At 40.8% G+C, this 12,869-nt stretch overlaps 1 protein-coding gene across 8 annotated transcripts in view; it reads right to left on the bottom strand.

The window, feature by feature from the left end:
• The window catches only part of ARID1B (AT-rich interaction domain 1B), a 322,617-nt gene that overhangs the window by 80,837 nt on the left and 228,911 nt on the right, over nt 1-12,869 (bottom strand). The gene's annotated exons all lie outside the window — the stretch shown is intronic.

The following is a 12,869-nucleotide window of genomic DNA, read 5'->3' as shown; positions in this document are numbered from 1 at the left end:
TTTTTTGAAACCCATGGAGGAAACATGCACAAACACATTTAGCAACAGGCATGGCGAAATGTTCAATTTCGCACTGAGCGAGTTCCCAACCTCACCAACATGATCCAATTTATAGCTGCAAATCTCCTGACACATATTTCTGTTAGGGAGTTTAACAAAATCCAAGTCTGCTGAACAATAGGGCTCATCCTGCCTAGCTTAAACTGGCCTCCAGCCACGCAGACATGGACTGCTGCCAACAATATTACCAATGAAAAATTCGGTCAATACAAAAATGACTAACAACAACAGTTTATAAAGTATTTCAATGAATCAGTGGTTTTAATATTGTTTGAATGTCCATGTAGAATAAGGGAATGAAAAATAGCATGTAGGCACACGTGGTGAAAGTGAATGTTTGAAAGAGATGAGACAGAAAAGGGGTACCTTATTATACAAATAAAAGCAAAGGGAAGTTATTTATTAAAACAACTAACCAGAAGAGACACATCCATTTTTATGACCTTGTTCAAAAGACATCCACTGCTGTCTACCCACCCAAACAAGCAGAGCACTCCCAGTGCTGTCTGAGGCTCAGAACACAAAATTCAGTGTTAATGGATAATAAGGCAGATGCTTACTGCACTGATGCAAGTCACTCCTCTGGGTCACCATTAAACACTGTGTCAAGCAGAGAGGTCCATCCTACCACACTCTCAATGCTTCAGGGGCATAAGAATCAACCTGCCCCAGTCTGAGCTGGAGGAAGAATGAGACCTGGACATCCCCTGGGACTCCTCTTAACTCTTGGTCTGAGACATGCCTGCTTGTGACAGCCCAAGAGGCTTGAAGACCACCTCAAGTTAGGCAGAAAATATATACTTTAAGCATTTAGACACTTGTAGTGACAAGCACAGTATAAATAGCAGCAGACAGATTTATACCCCTCATCCTCGGAAACTGTTCAGCTTGTTTTCCATTTGAAAGAAATGGAAAGAATAAAAACACAGGCAGTAGATTTGTGCCTGCTGAGACTCATTTCCTCCTGCTCAGCAGCTGCCCCTCTGCAGTGGCAGGAGCAAGAATCCTGCAGTCAGTCCTGGCGCTGGGAGCCGGGCTGACAGCAGGGCAGCAGGGCTGCTCTAGAGCAACCAAGGGCCCCGAGCTGGACAGAAATGCAGGACAGAAAATGTGTCTGCTCCACCCCATCCACTTCCTGTCCCAAAGCCACCCAGACTGATACAGAACAAAGAGAAAATCTGCAAAATGTGGAGTGCAGCTACTGCCCAGCTATTCAGATGAGGTGCTTTTGCACTAAAAACATGACAGTCAACATTACCGGCAGCAGCTGTGACAACTGTCTGAGAGATGCAAATGCTGGACCAGAGGCAGAATTGTTCCTCCAAAAGACCAAACATGCCACTCAGTGCCCAAGGCTTTGGGTTCCACGGCCCATTCACCAACTCTGAGGCATATGACAATAATAATGACAAATTCCAGCTTATGTTTTGATGTCACTCAAGAGCAGGCTGTGGAGATGGTAAGTGCCTGCATTATAATGAAAGCTTTCGGCTTGACAGGAAGGATTCAGTGACTCAAGACTGTAAACAAACAGCATTTCCATGTTAACACAGGGCACTGCCACTTCCACTGTGTATGCCCCAGGCACTGCTATCAGAGAGAGCACTTCAAGTGGATGGGAACCATCTAAGATTTCTACAAAACACTTAAAAAAATAAAATAAAATAAAGCAAGAGTGGTTCTGACTGCACTACAGAGCTCTCAGCAGGATCCTCCTTTAGGTGGACTCTTGGCAACTTTAAGACAAGCTGTAGTGCAGAGAATATCTATGATAGGCAACATACTTTGCATCTGTTTTTTTTCTTTTGACATTGATAATAACAGCAGTTATCTGGCTGGAGCCTTATCTTGCACAAGCAAATGTTCAATCACAGACCAGTAAAGTCAAGATGCAGAACAGTACCTGTAAAACTTTTACAAAGAAATCCACAGTTTCATTCACATCCTCAGTCAATACAGACTCTGGAGTTTTGCAGTTTACTGGAATTATCAGTCTCGGCAAGCAATAATGCTATTTTTTTAATGTATTTCTGATTTTTTTTAAATTAAAAAAACTATAAAGCAAAATTTTTGTTTCACAAAGAAAACCTATTTCATAAATATGACCAACTCTGCACGTATTCTAAGAAGTAGCAAACTTTCCAGAGAAGTATCCACTACTCTAATTATCAGTGGGTGCTACAGATTATCCAGGTACTGGACATGAAGGTACTGCATCAAAATGTTTTCAATCGAGCTACCGTTTTATTCTTACAAGTGATGTGAAAGGTAAAAGGAGGTTAAGCACCCAAATACCTTTGAAGACTTGAACTGAACTCTTAATTTGGGTATCTTACTCCTATTGATTGGGAGCTGATGACAGGACTTAAAACCTTTGAAGATCCTGTCTACTATGCTTTTTAAGTTTCTTTGTCATGAAAAGAAATGACCTTAAAGATTTTCCATTTCTTTCCTTTAAATGATAGTAATCCTTTTCTCTTTCAACCAGTATTGCAGTTGTGTTTCTTGGAAGACACTTTAAATAATACATGAACTGACTTTTCTCTTTTTTTAAGGAAGGAAAACTTTTACAAAAGAAAAACAACCCTTTTTAACGTAACTTCTACAGCTATTTAAGACAGAAAAAGAAATCCAGTTGTTTCCTTTTTTTTTAACCGAGAGACTACTGCCTCCTTTGACCCAGTGATACACAGAAGGCAGTTTAAACAGGGATGACCTTTTCCCATCTTTTGTACACCACTGTTGTCACATTGGTGAGATACTCCACCTGCCAAAATGTATGCAAAGTGAATACTACAGATGTTTCACAATACTACTATTATGCAAAACCACAGAAAAATGCAATAATGCATGTTAAAAGGACAGAAGCTGCTACGCTAGTTCTTTCCCCTATATTTAACAGAAGAGCAAAATGCTATTCAAATTTATATAACTATCTAGTAAAATTAGTTGTAAAATCTACTGAAACCAGCAGTCTACCTAGTATAATATCTGCTATTGAAAATTTAAAAAAACAAGAGTCAACTGAAGAGGCAAGGGAATTTAAAACTGCATAATACTATATTTGTAAGCAGGTTTTCTATTTTTTAAATTATGTCAAATGCTTTTAAATTTTTTCACTTTGAAAATCTTCCCTTGGATTGTAGTCAGGAGAGACTGCATACTACATTTGGCAAAGATGGACTGAGAAGGGTACTAAATAGTGAGTGCATTATGGCTACAGTCATGCAGTTAAACTGTAGAAAGTAAATTCCTTAGGGCCAACATAGCAAGCAAGAGCAGACCTTTGATATTCTGCTGAGGAGGGGTCCTTACAGTCCACATCAGCAATGTTTTGAAACATGCTGAGGGCTCACTGGACAATACCTCACAGAATTATGACTGAACAACTGAGTCAAGAAAACACTTTGGTGGTAACAGGTTCCTTCTGGGAAATAACCAGCGAAGGGGGGAAGGAGAGGTATAAGCACAGGAATTTTAAGATGCATGAGGAACTGGAGGATGGGGAACTGATTACAGTCTGTGTTGAAAATGGAACACTAGGCTGAAAGAAAGGCAGAAGTTACAGATCTTGTGGGTTGTCTTTGGGACAATTCCCCATCTAATTTAAGAATTGAGAGCTGGATTAATGACACTGATTGATCACAAAGCAGGGTGTATTGCTCAATACAAATGATGACCAAAATACTACCTAAGAAACCCTTGGGATCACCTTTTGGCTTGGAGTATATTAAAAATGCAAACATTTATACATATGGATCAGGCCTTTTACAACTGAAGAGCTGTAGGTTATCAGGTAGACATGGGAAGAGAAAAGGAAGGAAAAATCTGACAATTTCTGTTGACCTAAAATGGTTATAGTCTACAAACAGCTATGACTAACCGTGGCACTCCAAGAAACAAATTTAACACTAGGATAAATTAGGAGGATAGCCCACAGCAGAGGTAAGACAACACAACATCACTACTGATGTGTCACTGGTGAGCCTTCATAGAGACAAACTCAGAAAGCCAAATGCAAACTGGAATGGGAATCAGCTACCAGCATGGAATGACAGGAGGCTGAAAGTGTGAGTATTATTTAATATGAAAAAAAATAGAGCTGGAATTTTGAGACTTCTTTCTAAAAATATATTTGAGACTAAATATCAGGGAGGAAAAAGAGCATGATAATGGTTAGGAGGATAATCAAACCATTACTGGAACTTGAAGAAACTTTGTTTTAGTTATAATGAGGTCCTGAAAATCTAGTGATTAAGATGAAATCTGATAAAATAATAGGGTAATCATCACACAGTCAATGTTACAATAAAGGCTCACAGACCAGAAGAGACATTCTGGGTCTTGAATCCCTACATCAGAAATGAAAGAACATAAGTAGGCTTCTATATGGGAGTATTTCAAACGAGCTTTTCAGGAAATTGGAAGTGAGGTGCAAATGACCTCAAAGGAAAGAAATTTTTCTATGAGTAGCATAAAGGGAAACTGGTCATGTGTTTTGTGTTATCTCTTTCATCTTATAAAACCTATGACCCCTTAAGAAAAAAGATTATTTTCTTCCTTAATTTATGTATTGTAGCCAAGCTTCCTGTTGTATCAACAGTATTTTTAAAATTACTTATTCATTCAAGTAAAAAGCAAGGGTTGTCTGTATATCCCCTCAAATTAAGACATGCAAAATATTAAAACCTTCCTCCTATCTATGCAGTAACCTGAGTGTAGACGTTTTAAAAGGCCTGAGACATGAGGACCTTTTCAGATACAGCAGCTGTGGTTGTGCTGAGATATGCAGAGTTAAACACACTCAGACCAAGCCTTCTGGCTCTGCTCAGCACCACACTGCAGCTAATAACCCCTTACAATGCTGGTAATCCACTGCTGCCTGCTTACCAAGACAATTTCCACCTCCCTGAGCCAGGAACTTGTGACCAAACCCAGAACCTTCCTGCCTTGGAAAGCTTTTGGTGGCTGGCTGAGAGGCTCACTGAAGGCAAGACCACAAGGAGCTGATTTGCTCCCCTGCAGCAACACAAAGCTTCTGTACAAGCTTCTGAACAAGAAGCTTATCAACTTTGGCAGATTTATGGATGCTCTACATCATAAAGTACTATCAAGATTGCTGTCAGGCCTAGCCCTGATTTTCCATATTACCTCTTAAAACAAATGCATCGTGCTTCAAAGACACAAGATTCCCTAACATATGTGAGTATCACAATCCACGTAAGATCAACAAGAAGTAAAAACTCCCACTTTGATTCTCATGAAAGTGCAAAATTCTCAGACTACCAACACTTGAAAGTTACACTCTCACCTTCTTTTTCCTCTCTATGTCATATTCATCAAATCAAGAATGGGTTTGTGGGTGAGTTTCAATGAAATCTCTGTAACTTAAGTGCTAAACTGCTCTCAAATCTCCATTATATAAAAAAATGCAACAATAAACAAAGAAGCCTAGAGAACCCTAGCTCTGACTTTTCTCCACACAAATTCAAAAGCATAAACATCTTAATTTTGTAAGTAGAAGCTACTTGTTTGACATGATATAACATTTAATTCAAAGCAAAGTTGACACTGACAGGATGAGGTAGCTACTCAATATTGAGTTTCATCCTCATTACTCATCGTGCAGTCCCAAGGCATTACTTATGGAACACCATTCAAACGTCACCCTTACTACAGAATAATTCATTATATTATGGACTTCAAAAAAAGAATTAAATAGTTGAAACTGGGGTCTGTCAAATTAGACATCCAAGATTTATTCCCAGGTTGTGTAACCTCTGAGTAAGATATGAAGACTGTAACAAATACTCAGCAGTATGAAGTGAAATAATTATTAGTACTGCGTGAGCTGACAATGGTCTTGGTGGCAGGGGGCAGGAAAGAAAATGTATTGCACTCCAAGGCTAAAGCTCTTTTTGCTCTGGAGGGGAAGGGAGAGCAGCAGCAGACACTGTCAAGCAGGTCTGTTTCATCCATGCCCTATCCAGAAGTCACCTCTGGACCAAAGTGAAGCACTTTCTCCTGAGATTCTGGAAATAAGCCCAAAGCAAGCTGTCAATGGGAACCTTCAGAAGCAGGCGACTCACCCAAATAAGTGGCTTTCCAGGGGGTCACAGAAAGCACCTGTCTGCCTGAGCATTATTCCTTTCCAACAAATTCCAAAACTCTGCTGCAAACCAGGAAGGCAGTAGAGCTCCTCAAAATTAAGGATGCATCATTTAATTACTTGTATGATTGAAGGCATAAGCCAGTCTAAATCTAGGAATCACTGCTTCTCTATCCTCAGTAACACCCACCCCAGACCTGTAATTTCACTTTGCAGTTATGAGAAGTTTCATTTGGGGGAATCAAATTCTTTCTGCTTTCACCTCTGCCTCGCTCTGCATCCATTTAATGCATTATTTCCATTAAGCTCGGGAGAGTTTCCAGCCAAGGATATTTCTGCTGGAGGCCAGTCCAGAATGGTGCAGCCCAGGATAGCAACCAGTTAAATCTTTTCTAATCCCCACATTCAGAAACGGTGGCTCACAGCGGCTGGCATGCAGGAACTGAATAGAGCAGGCAAGCTCATATTTCTCTCACCAGGCCAAATTAATAAAAACAAAACCTGATTTCTCCTTCTCGTTTTCCTATTCTTCCTGTTCCCCAATATTTTTCCTCTTTCAAACAATTTTTTTTTTTGTTTGAGAAGCCTAATGTTTGGCTGCCTTCTGAAGAAATGGGCACAGTGACAGATGAAAGGCCGTATTCATCGCCTAATTCAGAATAGGGAAAAACCGACTGCTGTGCATTTAAGATTCTAACAACCTTGCAATTTTGTAGAGCCGTTTTCCCCAACCCATTCTTTTGAAGAAATCTGCTTTTATTCTGTTAATAACTAACCACAGTTGCAGCAGCATGGATCCGATTAGCAGTTCTTACGCTACAAAGGGGGTTGGGGGGAGGCTGTGAACAGGGTTGCCAATTTGTCCACCTGGGTCCCCAGAAGAAAGATTAGATGAGGTGCTTGCTCCTTTCTTCCCCACTCGCTCGCTGCTCTGCACTAGACAGACCTCTTCAAAGCTCAGCCACTGATTTAATTTCTTTTTTCCCCCCTCTAAAGTCTCGTTTAACCACCCCTCCACATGTTTTGCACTCTGTCACTGCGTCCCTCCAAAGCGATGGCGTGAATTGGGATGAGAGGGGTTGGGAGAAGCTGCGGCCACAGCTTGCCAGCTCTTTCTCTCACACCTCTACAGGGCCTCTGAATTGCTTAGAGATTTTGAAAACTGTATTTTCTTAAATTTTTGAAAGAAGTGCCTATGTTCTTTAGGGAATGATCCAGACCTGGTAGTCATACTGCGTTTTTTCATTCTGTCCTTTTAATCCTTCTATAAAAATGGTAGTTTTGCTTGCATTTGGATTGGAGTAAAAGATTGTAAAGGGTTGCATGGATTTAGTAATCTGTAATTACTTAGGACACATCATTACATGTTTGTAGTAATTATATGTAATGTAAAAAGCATATAGTTCAGTGAGAGAAAAACCATTCTCAATTTTTTTATAAAATGTCAATTAAACAGAACATAAAACTGTAATTGATGCAAGTGCTAAATATCTAAAAGCTCCTAACAAAGGAGAGGGTAGTATTTCTTTCTTATATTTGGCTCATTTCTTCCTTTCAGAAATGAAACCTACCCTGCCACACACCTGAAACTTAAAACCCCAGAATTCTATTTAGGGATTTAAACCAAGTTCCAAAAGGAAGAATTTTTCATTATCAGTGCTCATTCTCTAGACTGTACTTATAAATAGGAAGAGATTTTTTTTTCTCTAAGCTGCTCCTCATTGTGTCACTTGCATTCAAAAGCCTGAGAAGCACAACAGATGTAGCAGACATGCACTTCTAAAATTTGCCACCTAATAAAAAACTTAACTCCTAACTTTAACATTGCCAGATTTTAATCAAACCACAGATCAATTTTCATTTATTATATCTGCAGTGTAAAAACATGCAATTTAGAAAAGAAAGGGTGAATGCTATATGAATTGGCTGTATCTTATCCATATTTCTTTTCCCTTGACCCAGGTAAGTTTAAGAATTTCTCAGAATCAAGCAGCATTAACTTGGAAGGCCAACAACGATGGGGGTTTGTGTTCTCCCTGCTCCTCCCAGCTCTCTCAAGTCCAGCAAGCAGGGAAATTGGAGCAGCGCTACGTAGCAATGAGATATTTAGCTGGTCCTGCCTGCTAGTCCTCACACTACATCACTGTCTCTGATTAAAGAGCATTTTAGTAGCAAAATGTATGTGCTCTCACTAATATTACCCTCAAAAAGAACTAACCCTCAGTTAATCTGGTTTTTCTTATTGTGTTATATTGCATATTACACAGCCCTGGTCTCAGCAATTCTCAGGGATGAGGGAGAAAAGGGCAAGTTGAATGCATAAAGGATAAAAGCACCTTGAGGCAAACCTGCTTCCAAAAACCATTTGGTGGGTCTGATCTCCCTAGAAGACAAGATCTATCATGCCATATTTCATCTTGCCCGACAACGATAAGCTCCAAAGACCGGTGCGGAAGCGAAGCAATTCTTCATGTATTTTTAATCAACCGAGAACTTTCATCTGGCGAGCTCCCTCCGCAAGGTCACACGCACCACGCGCGGCCACGTGCCTCTCGTGCAGTTTGCAAACACCAACTCCTATGTCAGCTTCTGTTTGGAAGGGGGAGTATTAACATTAGCAACTCCTGGTTATATCATTTATAAACATGCAGATGTGGATTATTAAAGATTAATGCATTTTGGGATTGGTGTCGGCATTCCGTTTGTCTCACGCCGAAACCAATTCTGTTCTTCATTAGTCAACGACAACCCACATCACCCTGTTGTGGAAGAGAAATCAAAGGTGCAAGCGTGAATTGAGAATAAGTGATGAAACTGATTACTAAGAAACTTAACGGCTGTAATCAATCAACACATCACAATAATTTGAGTCCACTGTTATCTGAAGATGGGGAAAAAACAGAAAAGCTGCTGCCGGAGTGAATTGTTCTTTTGTATTTGCTTTCTAAAAACCCACTTTGCAATTTGACTTCCCTATCTACCTACAGAGCGATGCTGTCAAAGGGCTGTTCAAATCTTTCAAGTCACAGTTCAAGCTGCATGAATTTTGTCTCTAAGGAGGAGAAAGGATATCTCGCTTTTCATTAATTTTTAAAAAAATTATTATCTGGAGGTAGTGAAAATGTTCTTCTTTTGAGGCACAGAATTAATTCAAGCCGTATTTGCAATTGCTCAGACTCCTTCTAAGGAGGGACACACCACGTATCTGTCTAGTCAAGTCTGACACTAACTATGAAGCATGAAGGCCACTTTAAATATCTCTCTCGGCAGTGATACATAGTCCACTGAAAAACTGAGAACTGCAGCAGCCTATCCCATCACAGAAACCAAATACCTTATGACATTTATGCTCTATTTTATCTAGGTATAACAACCATCTGTCAACAACAACAAAAACACACTGATGGAGATGTGAGAGACTTTTTCCATTTGCTCATCAATCACTGCTTAGTACTGCAAGGGACAAGGGAGTGAGAGACAACCTTTTAATTTATGATAAAACGCAAATGAATGCCCTAGTTGCCAACACAAAGAAAGAGAAAGAATCTACATTTGTTTAGCCAAATAATGACAGAATAAACCCCCCAAACATACAAAACCAAAGACACCACTTTAAATTTCTTGACAAAAACATAAGCAGATTGAGAAAAAAAAGTTATAAAGAAATGCATAGGTTAATGATCAAATATAAACAATAATTGTCCAAGGATGGCCTTTAAACATACACCTAAAACTAAAAACAAACATACCTGTCAAATCTTGGACACTGTGGTTAAGTATATTTGAATTTTGTTACGTGAAGCAGAGCACATGCATAATTATGCAAATATGTTAATTGGATTTCAACAGCCCTCATACTCTGGATGGATTTGTACCAGCAGGGTGCTCGCAGTGACTCAGAGGGCTCCCAAGAGTGGCCTGTGCACGCGTGCTGCCACAGTGTCCACAGCAGCAGATGCCCTGCCATGCTGGCTGCTCAGCCATTGCCAGCAGGGTGGAAACAGGCCTGGCAGGAAGCAGCAAAGAGGACAAAGCAGATATGGGGCAGAGCACAGCTATGGGGATGAGAACACCACTGCTGTGGCCATCTGTGGGAGGGAGCCAGACAGCTCTCAGGGCTGGATCCTTCAGGGTGTCCAGTCCATAGGGCAGAAATGTTTGGCATTGGCTTAAGACAGAAATTAAACACTAAAATGTAATGTGTGACTGTGAAATATAAACACTGACACACCAGATATTAAGCAAGTGAAACCACTTAAAACTAAACCCCATAAACCTTTTTGTGCCCTTTCTTGTGATTCACTGTTTTTCTATTTGATGCTTAACTTTGGGCGAATGAAAAGCAGCAGGTTGATGATGGTGGAATATGAAACCCCCTGTCATCATGAAAACTGAACAGGAGGAACTTGAACAGCATGTCTCTGTCTCTTTTCATCTCCTGCACCTGTTCTGGAAAGACCACCTTTGCAGAGAAGGACACCTCCCTGATCTCTGGCAGCATTGCAACTATGGTAGGAGTTTTTATAGTGCCTTTTGTAGCATAGGCTCTCCTCACAAAACCTGAATGAGACTATTTAGCTATTTCATGAAGCCTTGAGACAACAGATTATTCATCAGATGTGACCTGGGCTGAATTGCAATAGGTATCACAGGCTAAATGCTCCCTGAGCTAGAAGCAATGCCTTGAGCTAGAGCGCTTTACAATTTGCTTATTTTTTCATCCTTTGAAAAGACAGAAGCTCCAAATGTTGTTCAAACAATTTAAAAGAAAGGTTTTTAAACTACTACTATGTGAAGCATTCACATATTTCATTTGTAAGCATTCTAGATTTGCAAAACTGCTGATTAGATGTTTTGTGCACTAGAAGTGATTAAGAACATAGCTACGTCAATGGCATTTTGTGTTTTGGCTTTTTTCTGGTCTGGATGCCAATGAACAGCATGCATCTTCCTTGCAACAAGCTGTTGCAAGATTTTTGCCTCCGGAGAAGCCAAGGGAGAAACATTGATAGATGTGTTAAAATAATCTTTCTAGACAGGGGATCATATCCATTTTACAAGGATATAATGCTCTCTTATTTTGCAATTACTTTAGGGGGTTTAAAACTTCAACAAAAAGCACAGTATTACAAATTCATAGATTCATACATTTGTTTGGGTTGGAAGGGATCTTAAAGTTTGTCTGGTTCCAACCCTCCTCCCCCCCCTTCATGGGCAGGGATGCCTTCCACCAGACCAGGTTGCTCAAAGCCTCATCCAACCTGGCCTGAAACACTTGTAGGGATGGGGCATTGACAGATTCCCTGGACAACCTGTACCAGTGCCTCAATACTCTTACAGTGAATATATCTAATATAAACCTCCTTTCAATTTAAAGCCATTCCCCCTCGACCTGTTACTCATGTCCTTTTAAACAGCTCCTCTCCAGCCTTCCTGTAAACCACCTGTAAGTGCTGGAAGGCTGCCTGCCATCAGGTCTCTTCTTTTCTTCAGGCTGAACAAGCTCAGTTCTCTCAAGCTATCTTCTAGACGAGGTGCTCCAGCTCTCTCACCACCTTGTGGCTCTTCCCTGGACCCACTCCAACTTAAGTTCTGCTTGTGTTGGGCACCCCTGAGCTGGATGCAGAACCTCAGGTGGGGTCTCACCAGAGCAGAGCAGAGTAGCAGGATCCCCTCCCTCATGCTGGTTTTGATGCAGCCCAGGTCAAGGTTGGCTCTCAGGGCTGCAAGTGCACATTGCTGGCTCTTGCTGAGCTTCTCCTCCACCAACACCCCCCAGTCCTTCTCCTCAGGGCTGCTCTCAATCCATTCTCTGCCCAGTCTGAATCTGCTGGGATTGCCCTGACCCAGGCTGGACCTTGCACGTGGCCCTGCTGAGCTCCATGAGGCTCACACAGCCCCAGCTCTGAAGCTGCCCAGGTCCCTCTGGATGCCATCCCTCCCTCCCTGTGTGTCCCCTGCCCCGTGCGGATTTGCGTCCTCGGCAAACGCGCTGGGTGCGCTCGACCCCACTGCCCACGACACACACAAAGATATTGAACAGTGTTTATCACTTTCATAGGGTAGTCTTCTCTCCCTCAAATAACTTTTAAAAGAAGTCCATGCCATATAACATACCAGTAGTGGTGGTTAACAGCGTAAGTATGTAGAATAGCTCAATCCCAAGGAAAAGATTTTTCCAAATTCTTTTTAAAACAAGATCTGCAGTATAACTACTGTTTTCCTGTAGTATCTTTTGGAAAATGGTTTGACTGGTAGGCTTCTCTTTATTATAAGGCATGAAAGAAAGCATCATTCCTATTCATATTCTTGCAGTACCATGTTGCTTTGGACTATGATAGACTACTGCTCATGTTTTTCTTCTTGCAGCATTTTAGTCACATATATTGACTAACATGCACACCAAGGCAGGATTTCCTGTTACTGTTCCAACTGGATATCCCATTTCCCTCTTGCTCTTCTTTTTTGCCTGGAGAGCTGGCTGTAATGCTGTACTTTGGATCTTGGAATTCAAGCCAGCTAGCTGATCAATACAGGTGTGGAAGACATCCAGGTTTGCAGAGAGTAGTTTAACACTGAATGGATTGCATCCATTGATTCACATAATTATCACAATTAAAATTTGGGGTATTTTTAATCAGGGGAGGATGTTGACTGGTTAGCATAAATTAGGAAGCTTGGTAATAACACTCCTAAGCCA

This window comes from Erithacus rubecula (assembly GCF_903797595.1).
Source record: "Erithacus rubecula genome assembly, chromosome: 2".
NCBI lineage: Eukaryota > Metazoa > Chordata > Aves > Passeriformes > Muscicapidae > Erithacus > Erithacus rubecula.
Note: the sequence above shows the minus strand (reverse complement) of the source record. Positions and strands in the feature narration are given on the sequence as shown.